The sequence below is a fragment of the Hordeum vulgare genome, chromosome 7H, assembly GCF_904849725.1.
Source record: "Hordeum vulgare subsp. vulgare chromosome 7H, MorexV3_pseudomolecules_assembly, whole genome shotgun sequence".
NCBI lineage: Eukaryota > Viridiplantae > Streptophyta > Magnoliopsida > Poales > Poaceae > Hordeum > Hordeum vulgare.
This window is the reverse complement of record NC_058524.1, coordinates 87254117-87268086: the sequence shown is the minus strand read 5'-3', so window position 1 is coordinate 87268086 and position 13970 is coordinate 87254117.

Sequence of the window (13970 nt, the reverse complement as noted above, 5' to 3'; positions counted from 1 at the left end):
ACCTGACACTTTGAAATATGCTTATCTTGATGAAAAGAGGATATATCATGTTATTATCAGGGCTAACCTTACAGAGAATGAAGAAGAAAGATTGTTAAATTGTCGGTAACAAGTGATTCTGTTGTGAGATGATTCCTAGCAAGCAACAACTAACAAAAGTAGCAATGGTGTAGCAAAGTGGCCCAATCCCTTTTGTAGCAAGGGACAAGCCTGGACAAAGTCTTATAGGAGGAAAAACGCTCCCGACGACACATGAGAATTTTTGTCATGCTAGTTTTCATCATGTTCATATGATTCACGTTCGTTACTTTGATAGTTTGATATGTGGGTGGACCGGCGCTTGGGTACTGCCCTTACTTGCACAAGCATCCCACTTATGATTAACCCCTCTCACAAGCATCCGCAACTACCAAATAAGAATTAAGACAAAGTCTAACCATAGCATTAAACTAGGGGATCCAAATCAGCCCCTTACGAAGCAACGCATAAACTAGGGTTTAATCTTCTATCACTCTAGCAATCCATCATCTACTTACTACTTCCCAATGCCTTCCTCTAGGCCCAAATAATGGTGAAGTGTTATGTAGTCGATGTTCACATAACACCACTAGAGGAAAAACAACATACAACACATCAAATTACCGAACGAATACCAAATTCACATGACTACTATTAGCATGACTTATCTCATGTCCTTAGGAACAAAAGTAACTACTCACAAAGCATAATCATATTCATGACCAGAGAGGTAATGAGTAGCATCAAGGATCTGAACATAAACTCTTCCACCAAGTAATCCAACTAGCATCAACTACAAAGAGTAATCAACACTACTAGCAACCTTACAAGTACCAATCGGAGTCGCGAGACGGAGATTGGTTACAAGTGATGAACTAGGGTTTGGAGATGAGATGGTGCTGATGAAGATGTTGATGGTGACGAGTCCCCTCCAATGAGAGGAGTGTTGGTGATGACGATGGCGATGATTTCCCCCTCCGGGAGGGAAGTTTCCCCGGCAGGATCATCCTGCCGAAGCTCTAGATTGGTTCTGCTCAAGTTCCGCCTCGTGGTGGCGGTGAATCCACGAAAAAGCTCCTCCCTGATTTTTTTCCTGGATGAAATCCTTAATATAGCAGAAGAGTGGGCCAGTGGGCTAGCAGGCTACCCACAAGCCCCCTTGGCGCGGCCTGGGGGGTGGCCGTGCCGTGCAGGCTTGTGGCCACCTGCTGACGCCCCTCTGGCGCTTCTTCGGCCCAGTATTTTTTATAAATCCGGAAAAAAATCCTTGTTGATTTTTACGGCATTTGGAGTTGCGTAGAATAGGTATCTCAACTTTGCTCCACTTTCAGGTCAGAATTCCAGCTGTCGGCATTCTCCCTCTTCATGTAAACCTTGCAAAATAAGAGAGAAAAGGCATAAGTATTGTACCGTGAAGTGAAATAATAGCCCAAGAAGCGATAAATATCAACATGAAAACATGATGCAAAATGGACGTATCAGTCCCCAATGATAAAAATGAACTCATTCGACAAAGAATTGTGACCCGCTATAGAATGGTAATTGATTTTAGAAAACTAAACAAAGCTACTAGAAAAGGTCATTATCCTTTACCTTTCATAGACCAAATGCTAGAAGGATTGTTGAAGCACACACATTTTTTGCTTTCTAGATGGTTATTCTGGTTTTTCTCAAATACCTGTGTCACAACCTGATCAAGGGAAAACCACCTTTACTTGCCCTTTTGGAACCTATGCTTATAGACGTATGCCTTTTGGATTATGCAATGCACTTGCTACCTTTCAAAGATGTATAACTACTATATTCTCTATTTTTTTGAAAATACTGTCGAGGTTTTCATGCATGATTTTTCTGTTTATGGAACTTCTTTTGATGATTGCTTAAGAAACCTTGATCGAGTTTTGGAGAGATGTGAGCAAACTAACCTTGTCTTGGACTGGGAGAAGTGTCGCATTATGGTAAATGAAGGTATTGTCTTGGGCCACAAAATTTATGAACGGGGTATTGAGGTGGACAAGGCTAAAGTTGATGCAATTGAGAAGATCCCATTTCCTAAATATATTAAAGGTATGTGTACTTTCCTTGGTCATGTCGGTTTCTATAGGAGGTTTATCAAAGTCTTCTCTAAATTTTTTAGGCCTCTTACTAATTTATTGTTCGAAATATGCCCTAGAGGCAATAATAAAATAGTTATTATTATATTTCATATTTCAAGGTAATCATTTATTATCCATGCTAGAATTGTATTGAATGGAAACATAAATACATGTGTGGATATATATACAAAACAATTATAGGCCTCTAGTTAACTAGCTCGTTGATCAAAGATGGTTAAGGCTTCCTAGCCATAGACAAGTGTTGTCACTTAACAAACAGGATCACATCATTAGGAGAATAATGTGATGGATAAGACCCAAAATATAAACGTAGCATGTGATCGTGTTATTTTGTTGCTATTGTTTTCTGCATGTCAAGTATACATTCCTATGACCATGAGATCATGTAACTCACTGACACCGGAGGAATGCCTTATGTGTATCAAACATCACAACGTAACTGGGTGACTATAAAGGTGCTCTACAGGTATCTCCAAAGGTGTCCATTGAGTTAGCATGGATCAAGACTGGGACTTGTCACTCCGTATGACGGAGAGGTATCTTGGGGCCCACTCGGTAATACAACATCACAAACAAGGCTTGCAAGCAATGTGACTAAAGAGTTATCCATGAGATCTTGTATTATGGAACGAGTAAAGAGACTTGCCGGTAACGAGACTGAAATAGGTATGGAGATACCAACGATCGAATCTCGGGCAAGTAACATTCCGAAGGACAAAGGGAATGATATACGGCATTAACTGAATCCTTGACATGGAGGTTCAACCTATAAGATCTTTGTAGAATATGTAGGATCCAATATGGGCATCCAGGTCCTCCTATTGGATATTGAGCGGAGAATGTCTCGGTCATGTCTACATAGTTCTCGAACCCGTAGGGTCTGCACACTTAAGGTTCGGTGACTTTTCGGTATAGTTGAATTATTGATGTTGGTAATCGAATGTTATTCGGAGTTCCGGGTGAGATCCCGGACGTCACGAGGGTTTCTCGAATGGTCCAAAGACAGATATTTATATATAGGAAGTATCCATTTGGCTACCAGAAGGTTTTCGGGCATTATTGGTAAAGTATCAGGAGTGACGAATGGGTTCCGGAGTTCCACCGGGAGGGGCCACCCACCCGGGAGAGAACCAAATAGGCCCAAGGGTGGTGCACCAGCCCTTAGTGGGATGGTGGCCAGCCCAAGAAGGGCCACTTCGGCCGAAGAAGGAGAAAAGAAAAGAGAGGTGGGCAAACTGAATTGGGGAAGGAGGACTCCACCTTCCAAGTTGTGTTGGAGGAGGACTCCTCCCTCTCCTCTTGCGCCGGCCGAATCCTAGGGATTTTTCCCTAGGGCACCACCCCTCCCTCCCACCTATATATAGTGGAGGTGAGAGAGGCTTTTGGCACCTCAAGCCATAGTGCAACCCTCTCTCCCTCCACCACTTCGTGACACCATGTAGCTAGTTCGGTACGGCACGACGAAGCCCTGTCGGAGTAGCTCCACCACCATCGCCACCACGCCGTCGTGCTGCCGAAGAATTCAGCTACCTCTTCATATATCTTGCTGGATCAAGAAGGCGGAGATCGTCATCGAGCTGTACGTGTGCTGAACGCGGAGGTGCCCTCCATTCGGTACTAGATCGGGACGGAGTTCGTGGGATGCTTGCGATTCGGATCGCGAAGACATTCCACTACATCAACCGCGTTCCTTAACGCTTCCCACTTAGCGATCTACAAGGGTATGTGGATCCGATCTTCCCTTTCGTAGATGATCATCACCATGATAGGTCTTGCATGTGCGTAGGAAAATTTTGGTTTCCTATGCAACGTTCCCCATCATTTATTACAAAAAGGATGTTCCTTTCATTTTTTATGATGATTGTGTAGAAGCCTTGGAAACACTAAAGAAAGACATAACTTCTGCACCTATTGTTCAACCACCTGATTGGAACTTTCCTTTTGAAATTATGTGTGATGCTAGTGATTATGCTCTTGGTGTTGTTCTAGTACAAAGAGTTGATAAGAAGTTAAGTGTTATCCATTATGCTAGTAAAACTCTAGAAAGTGCCTAGAGAAATTATGCTACCACTAAAAAAGAATTCTTAGCAGTTGTATTTGTTTGTGATAAATTCAGATCTTACATTGTTGATTCCAAAGTAATTGTTCAAAGTGATCATGCTCCTATTAAATATCTTATGGAAAGGAAGATACTAAACCTAGGCTTATTAGGTTGGTTATTTTGTTACAAGAATTTTATTTGCATATCATTGACAGGAAAGGAGCTGAGAACCCCGTAGCCGATAACTTGTCTAGGTTAGAAAATGTTCTTGATGACCCACTACCTATTGATGATAGCTTCCGTGATGAACAACTAGCCGTGGTCAATATTTCTCTTAACACACCATGGTTAGCTGATTATGCTAATTACATTGTTGTTAAATACATACCACCTAGTTTCACCTATCAATAAAAGAAAAAAAACCTTCTTTGATTTAAGACATTACTTTTGGGATGACCCCTGTCTTTATAAAGAGGGAATAGATGGTATTATTAGATGTTGTATACCTGAGCATGAACAGGAACAAATCCTTCAGAAGTGTCACTCCCACGCTCATGGAGGACACCATGCGGGAGATAGAACTGCAAGCAAGGTATTATAGTCTGGATTTTATTAGCCTACTCTTTTCAAAGATGCTCGTAAGTTTGTCCTCTCTTGCGATGAATGTCAAAGAATTGGTAATATTAGTAGATGTCAAGAAATTCCTATGAATTATTCACTTGTTATTGAACCATTTGATGTTTGGGGACTTGATTATATGGGATATTTTCCTTCCTCTAATGGGTATACACATATTTTGGTTGTTGTTGATTATGTCACTAAATGGGTAGAAGCCATTCCAACTAATAGTATTGATCATAACACCTATATTAAAATGCTTAAGGAAGTTATTTTCCCATGTTTTGGAGTTCCTAGATACTTAATGACTGATGGTGGTTCATATTTTATTCATGGTGCTTTTAGTAAGTTGCTTGCTAGTTAAGATGTTAACCATAGAATTGCATCTCGCTATCATCCTCAATCTACTCGTCAAGTAGAATTAACCAATAGAGAAATAAAATTAATATTGGAAAATACTGTCAATAGGTCCTGAAAGAATTGGTCTAAGAAATTGGACGATTCATTGTGGGCCAAAAAAATATCTTATAAAATACCCATGGGCATGTCTCCTTATAAAATGGTTTATGGAAAAGCATGCCATTTACCTCTTGAGTCAGAACATAAAGCTTATTGGACAATTAAAGAACTCAACTATGATTTCAAACATGCTAGTGAAAAGAGGTTATTTGATATTAGCTCACTGGATGAATGGAGAATCCAAGCTTATGAAAATGCCAAACTATTCAAAAAAAAGTTAAAAGATGGCATGACAAACGAATCCAAAATCAAGAATTCAAATTTGGTGAATATGTACTATTGTACAATTCTCGTCTTAGATTTTTTGCAGGAAAACTTCTTTCCAAATGAGAAGGACCATATATCATCGAAGAAGTTTATTGGTTTGGAGGGATTAAGATCAATAATCCCGAAGGCACTAACGCGAAGGTCGACAATGGACAAAGAATAAAGCACTACATTTCAGGTACACCTATTAATGTCGAAACAAATATTATTCAAACCATGACACCGGAGGAACACATAAAGGAGACTTTCTAGAACAATCCAAAACCCTTAAAAGGAAGAGGTATGTGATACGGTAAGTAAACGGACTCCATAAAATCCGCAAAACTATGTTTTGTTAGTTTTGGAATATTAGAAAAAATAGGAAATTGATAAATACATGGGAAGGCAACCGAGGTGCCCACTAGGCATTGATGTCCCACAAGTATAGGGGATCAATCATAGTCCTTTCGATAAGTAAGAGTGTCGAACCCAACGAGGAGCAGAAGGATCTGACAAGTGGTTTTCTGCAAGGTAATATCTACAAGCACTAAAATTATCGGTAACAAGTGATTGTGTGGTGAGACGATTCGTAGCGAGCAACAAGTAACAAAAGTAGCAACGGCGCAGCAAAGTGGCCCAATCCCTTTTGTAGCAAGGGACAAGCCTGTACAAAGTCTTATAGGAGGAAAAACGCTCCCGAGGACACACGGGAATTTCTGTCAGACTAGTTTTCATCATGTTCATATGATTCACGTTCGTTACTTTGATAGTTTGATATGTGGGTGGACCGGCGCTTGGGTACTGCCCTTACTTGGACAAGCATCCCACTTATGATTAACCCCTCTCGCAAGCATCCGCAACTATGAAAGAAGAATTAAGACAAAGTCTAACCATAGCATTAAACTAGTGGATCCAAATCAACCCCTTACGAAGCAACGCATAAACTAGGGTTTAAGCTTCTATCACTCTAGCAACCCATCATCTACTTACTACTTCACAATGCCTTCCTCTAGTCCCAAATAATGGTATAGTGTTATGTAGTCGACGTTCACATAACACCACTAGAGGAAAAACAACATACAACACATCAAATTACCGAACGAATACCAAATTCACATGACTACTATTAGCATGACTTATCTCATGTCCTTAGGAACAAAAGTAACTACTCACAAAGCATAATCATATTCATGACCAGAGAGGTAATGAGTAGCATCAAGGATCTGAACATAAACTCTTCCACCAAGTAATCCAACTAGCATCAACTACAAAGAGTAATCAACACTACTAGCAACCTTACAAGTACCAATCGGAGTCGCGAGACGGAGATTGGTTACAAGTGATGAACTAGGGTTTGGAGATGAGATGGTGCTGATGAAGATGTTGATGGTGACGAGTCCCCTCCAATGAGAGGAGTGTTGGTGATGACGATGGCGATGATTTCCCCCTCCGGGAGGGAAGTTTCCCCGGCAGGATCATCCTGCCGGAGCTCTAGATTGGTTCTGCTCAAGTTCCGCCTCGTGGCAGCGGCGAATCCTCAGAAAAGCCTCCTCCTGATTTTTTTCCGGATGAAACCCTTCTTGTAGCAAAAGGGGGGAGCCAAAGGGCCAGTTGGGTGCCCACAAGCCTCCGAGGCGCGGCCAGGGGGGTGGTCGCGCCTAGCAGGCTTGTGGCCATCTGCTGGCGCCCCTTTGGCACATCTTTGGCCCAGTATTTTTTATAAATCCCAAAAAAAATCATCATTGATTTTCACGGCGTTTGGAGTTGCGCAGAATAGGTATCTCAAACTTGCTCCACTTTCAGGCCAGAATTCCAGCTGTCGGCATTCTCCTTCTTCATGTAAACCTTGCAAAATAAGAGAGAAAAAGCATAAGTATTGTACCGTGAAGTGAAATAACAGCCCAAAAAGCGATAAATATCAACATGAAAACATGATGCAAAATGGACGTATCAACTCCCCCAAGCTTAGACCTCGCTTGTCCTCAAGCGAAAGCCTAGCTCAATAAATATGTCCACATGTTTAGGGAGAGAGGTGTCGACAAAACCAGATACGGACCTACAGGCATCATGATCATGATCAGAACAACAATACCAACATATAATCTCTCATGCTAAAGTGACAATTCCTTCACAAAGTAAAGTATGGATCAAGCTTACCGAGAAGAACAACCGATAGCCTTTAGTCATTGAAGCAATTGCAATTTATCACAACATCAGAAAGAGTCAAATAAGAGCTTGTAAAGCAAATCCACATACTCAATCATCCTTTCGTTCTCTACAATTGCTACAACTCACGTGGTACTCATGAGATCAGAGTTTCAGCTGGACACACAGAAAGATAGGGGCTTATAGTTTTGCCTCCCAACTGCTTACCTCAAGGGTAGTGTCAACAATAATAATTCATGAATACTTACTTCCAAGTTGACATATGAATATAGATCTTTCCCTAGCGTATGACGTTAACCAAGATAAAGGCGAAATAAGGAATTGGTGAAGATCACCATGACTCTTTCAAGGGCAAAAAGTAAAGGTACAAGATAGGCCCTTCGCAGAGGGAAGCAGAGGTTGTCATGCGTTTTGAGGTCTGGATGCGTGTCCTCTTAGTGCGGAGGAACGTCACTTTATATTGCCTCCTGTGATAAAGAACTTTATTTTGCAGTCTGTATATTTTATGTCTTCCTCATCACAGGTTCGTACAAAGCTTATTTTCCACAAACTAATAGATCATACATATTAGAGAGAAATTTTTATTGCTTGCACCGATGACAACTTACTTGAGGGATATTATTCAATCCATAGGTAGGTATGGTGGACACTCATGGCAAAATTGGGTTGAAGGTTTATGGATGCACAAGTAGTATCTCTACTTAGTGCGGAAGGTTTGGGTAATATGAGGTGGAAGCAATCGTCACATGCTAAGGGATCTCTAGTCATATAACATTGTTCGGAACCAAGCATACACAATTCATTATGTTGTCTTCCTTGTCCAACATCTACTTCTAGGCATGCAATAGTTTAGTGAGTGTTCACAATCATAGATGGTGTGAGAGATGATATATTTATATGTGAACCTCTCCTTCTTTATCACTTCCTATTAATTGCAAAAATGACCAAGGTCTACATTTGTCTACCCTCAACAAGTTTCAATCATCATTCTTTTTATATGTGAAGCCATCACTTCCCATAAGATAATTACATGATCTTTCATGCTTTTGTTCTTTCTCAATCTTTTGATCATGGCATGAGGCAAAACCCTTCAACTAAGACACTGTTTATTATATGGCTCACGAGCTCGAATACATCGGGGGTGACAAAAAGCAAAACTCAAGACTAAAACACTAAGACTTTTATTCTACTAAAGAAAGAGAAGACTGAAAAGGAACCAACTAAACCAAAGGTAAAGGCAAAAGATGTGATGGTGATACGATACCGGGGCAACTCCCCCAAGCTTGGTACAAGCCAAGGGGATTGCCCATACCCATGCTTAGTTGTCTTCCTATGGAGGTGATGGTGGTGGAGTTGTTGCAATCTTTGATTCCAAGAGGGCCATTGATACGTCTCAAACGTATCTATAATTTTTGATGGTTTCACGCTGTTATCTTGTCTTCTTTGGATGTTTTATGTACCTTTTATATCGTTTTTTGTACTAACTTATTAATTCAGTGCCAAGTGCCAGTTCCTGTTTTTTCTATGTTTTTGACTCTTTTCAGATCTGATTTTGGAACGGAGTCCAAACGGAAGAAAAACCCCGAAATGATTTTTTCCCGAACGGAAGAAGATCAGGGGGGCTTTGGGCCAAGCCAGGTGGGCTCCAGGGAGCCCACAAGCCCCCACTCTGCCACCGGGGGGAGGCGGCGGTGGCAGGGCTTGTGACCTCCCTGGCCGCCCCCTGACCTAGATCCTTGGCCTATATATTCCCAAATATTCAGCAAAAAATCGGGGGAGCCTCGAAAATACTTTTTCGCCACCGCAAGCTTCCATTTCCGCGAGATCTCATCTGGAGACCCTTCCCGGCGCCCTGCCGGAGGGGACTTTGGAGTTGGAGGGCTTCTTCATCATCATCATCGCCCCTCCAATGACTTGTGAGTAGTTCACTTCAGACCTACGGGTCCGTAGTTAGTAGCTAGATGGCTTCTTCTCTCTCTTGGATCTTCAATACAAAGTTTTCCATGATCTTCATGGAGATCTATCCGATGTAATCTTCTTTTGTGGTGTGTTTGTCGAGATCCGATGAATTGTGGATTTGTGATCAGATTATCTATGATATATATTTGAATCTTTGCTGATTTCTTATATGCATGATTTGATATCCTTGTAAGTCTCTCCGAGTCTTGGGTTTTGTTTGGCCAACTAGATCTATGATTCTTGCAATGGGAGAAGTGCTTGGTTTTGGGTTCTACCATGTGGTGACCTTTCCCAGTGACACTAGGGGCAGCAAGGCACACATCAAGTAGTTGCCATCAAGGGTAAAAAGATGGGGGTTTTTATCATTGGTTTGAGATTATCCCTCTACATCATGTCATCTTGCTTAAGGCGTTACTATGTTCTTATGGACTTAATACACTAGATGCATGCTGGATAGCGGTCGACGTGTGGAGTAATAGTATTAGATGCAGAAAGTATCGGTCTACTTGTTTTGGACGTGATGCCTATAGATATAATCATTGCATAGATATCGTCACGACTTTGCGCGGTTCTATCAATTGCTCGACAGTAATTTGTTCACCCATCGTCTACTTGCTTTCATGAGAGAAGCCACTAGTAAATACTACGGCCCCCGGGTCTATTCACATCCATCGTTTACACCTCTATTTTTCCTTTGCTTTGTTACTTTGTTGCTTTCAGTTCTCACTTGGCAAACAATCTATAAGGGATTGACAACCCCTTCATAGCGTTGGGAGCAAGCTTTTGTGTTTGTGCAGGATCTTGCGATACTCCTCCACTGGATTGATACCTTGGTTCTCAAACTGAGGGAAATACTTACCACCGCTGTGCTACATCACCCTTTCCGCTTCGAGGGAACACCAACGCAAGGCTCCAAGGCCACGGGGAAAATCCTTTGCATACTTGCCTAGGAAGTCCCTTAAGGCATAGCCGCAGCTGAAGTATTCCTGGTGCCGTCGACACGACTATTCTTGGCGCCGTTGCTAGGGAAGCACGGCTGACATCAACCATCAATCTTTGATTTATGCCTTGGAGATCTGTGATGTGTTTCTCCAGCAAAACAACTTCACGAGTGAGATAAGTATTGCGAGCACGAGTTGTTTCACAAAACCTCAAGAGTTCAATCAAGGATGGAGACAGTAGGTGGAGGTAGGGTTGGAGGAATCCACTTCTTCAACTTCTTCCTTGTTGAGCACAGATTGCACTTCGTCCCATGCCTGATTCTTCTCCTTAGCTTTGCCTTGGTTTCTTTGGGTAGCCTTTCCTTAGCCTCCATGACCTCCATCCTTTTCAGATCAGCACTTACTTCTCTATAAACTTGAGGGAGATTGTTCTCCCCCAGAGATTCCTGAGACGACATCTTACTCTAAATCTGTGACAAACAGAGGCTCGGAACAAAAACAAAGGAAATTTGCGTGATACGAGGGTCAGACCTTACGGGAGAATATATAATGATTTTTTCCAGACCAGAAGGAGTACTCCGCACGAAAATGGAGTCCGGGAGGCACATGAGGTAGCCACAAGCCCCCCAGGCACGGCCAGGGGGTGGGCCCGCCCCTGGCAGGCTCGACGCCTCCTCGCGCGCTTTCCGGACTACTTCCATTTTTTGTATTTTTTCAAATATTCCAAAACAGAGAAAAATTCCTACTCGAAAGGTTTTGGAGTCTGTTTTTTACCGAATCACATACCTCTTCGTTTTCGGAGTCTGAAACAGGCTGATAAATATCCCTTAGGTATTCTTCCGGAGTTATGGTATTGATAATATTACTTTCAACATTTATGGGAGTACGTGAGATATAATGCTTGATTCTCTGCCCATTTACAACTCTCGGACAATTACCTTCCGTGTTGTTGATCTTGATAGCACCGGAACGATATACTTCCTAAACAATATAGGGACCTTCCCATTTAGAGATAAGATTGCCTGCAAAGAATCTTAAACGAGAATTATATAGCAAGACATAATCACCTACATTGAACTCACGCTTTTGTATCCTCTTATCATGCCACCTCTTAACCATCTCTTTGAACAGCTTGGCATTCTCATATGCCTGAGTTCTCCATTCATCAAGCGAGCTAATATCAAATAACCTCTTCTCACGAGCAAGTTTGAAACCAAAGTTGAGCTCTTTGATTGCCCAATAAGCTTCATGCTCTAGCTCAAGAGGTAAATGACATGCTTTTCCGTACACCATTTTGTACGGAGACATGCCCATGGGATTCTTATAGGCAGTTCTATAAGCCCACAGTGCATCATCGAGCTTCTTAGACGAATTCTTTCTAGACCTGTTGACAGTTTTTGTAGAATTAGTTTAATCTATCTGTTGCTTAGCTCTACTTGACCACTGGACTAAGGGTGATAGGGAGACGCAATTCTATGGTTGACATCTCACTTAGCAAGTGTTTTACGGAAAGCACCATGAATGAAATGTGAACCACCGTCGGTCATTAGATATATAGGGACTCCAAATCTAGGGAAAATAACTTCTTTAAGCATCCTGATAGAGGTGTTGTGATCAGCACTACTAGTGGGGATAGCTTCTACCCACTTAGTGACGTAATCAACAACAACTAGGATATGAGTATACCCATTGGATTTTGGAAAAGGTCCCATATAATCAAAGCCCCAAACATCAAATGGTTCAATGACAAGTGAATAGTTCATAGGCATTTCCTGACGTTTACCGATATTACTTATTCTTTGACATTCGTCACAAGACAAGACAAACTTACGTGCATCCTTGAAGAGGGTGGGCCAATAGAAACCTGATTGCAATACCTTGTGTGTAGTTCTATCTCCCGCATGGTGTCCTCCGTAGGCCTCAGAGTGACACTTCTGTAGGATATGTCCATGTTCATGTTTAGGTACACAACGTCTAATAACACCATCTACTCCTTCCTTATAAAGGTGAGGATCATCCCAAAAGTAATGTCTCAAGTCAAAGAAGAATTTCTTCTTTTGCTGGTATGTGAAACTAGGTGGTATATATTTGGCAACGATATAGTTTGCATAATCAGCATACCACGGTGCACTACGTGAAGCATTGATGACATTCAATTGCTCATCAAGAAAGCTATCATCAATAGGTTGTGGGTCATCAAGAACTTTCTCCAACCTAGACAAGTTATCTACTACGGGGTTATCAGCACCCTTCCTGTCGACAACATGCAAATCAAATTCTTGTAGCAAGAGAACCCATCTGATGAGTCTAGGTTTAGCGTCTTTCTTCTCCATTAGGTACTTGATAGCAGCATGATCAGTGTGAATAGTGACTTTGGAATCAACTATGTAAGACCTGAACTTTTCACATGAAAACACAACTGCTAAAAATTCCTTTTCCATAGTAGCATAGTTTCTTTGGGTACTGTCTAGAGTTTTACTAGCATAGTGAATAACATTCAACTTCTTATCAACTCTTTGCCCTAGAACAGCACCAACAGCATAATCACTAGCATCACACATGATTTCAAAGGGTAAGTTCCAATCAGGTGGTTGAACTATAGGTGCAGTTATCAAAGCCTTCTTAAGTATTTTGAAGGCTTCCTCACAATCATCGTCAAAGACAAAAGGAATATCCTTTTGCAAGAGATTGGTAAGAGGCCTAGAAATCTTGGAGAAGTCTTTAATGAACCTTCTATAGAAACCAGCATGACCAAGGAAACTTCTTATACCTTTGATATCTATGGGGTATGGCATTTTCTCGATTGCATCAACCTTAGCCTTATCGACTTCAATACCTCTTTCATTAATTTTATGTCCTAAGACGATGCCTTCATTAACCATAAAGTGGCACTTCTCCCAATTCAAGACAAGATTGGTGTCTTTACATCTCTGCAAGACCCGATCAAGGTTGCTGAGGCAACCATCATAAGAAGACCCGTAAACGGAGAAGTCATCCATGAAAACCTCAACAATCTTTTCACAAAAGTCAGAGAATATAGCCATCATACATCTCTCAAAGGTGGCAGGTGCATTACATAAGCCAAAAGGCATACGTCTATAAGCAAAGGTACCGAAAGGGCAGGTGAAAGTGGTTTTCTCCTGATCAGATTGTGCAATTCGTATTTGGGAGAAACCAGAATAACCGTCTAGAAAGCAGAAGTGTATGTGTTTAGACAGTCTTTCTAGCATTTGGTCGATAAAAGGCAAAGGGTAATGATCTTTCCTAGTGGCCTTATTCAATTTCCTAAAATCGATCACCATCCTATAGCTAGTAATAATCCTCTATGGGATCAATTCATCCTTA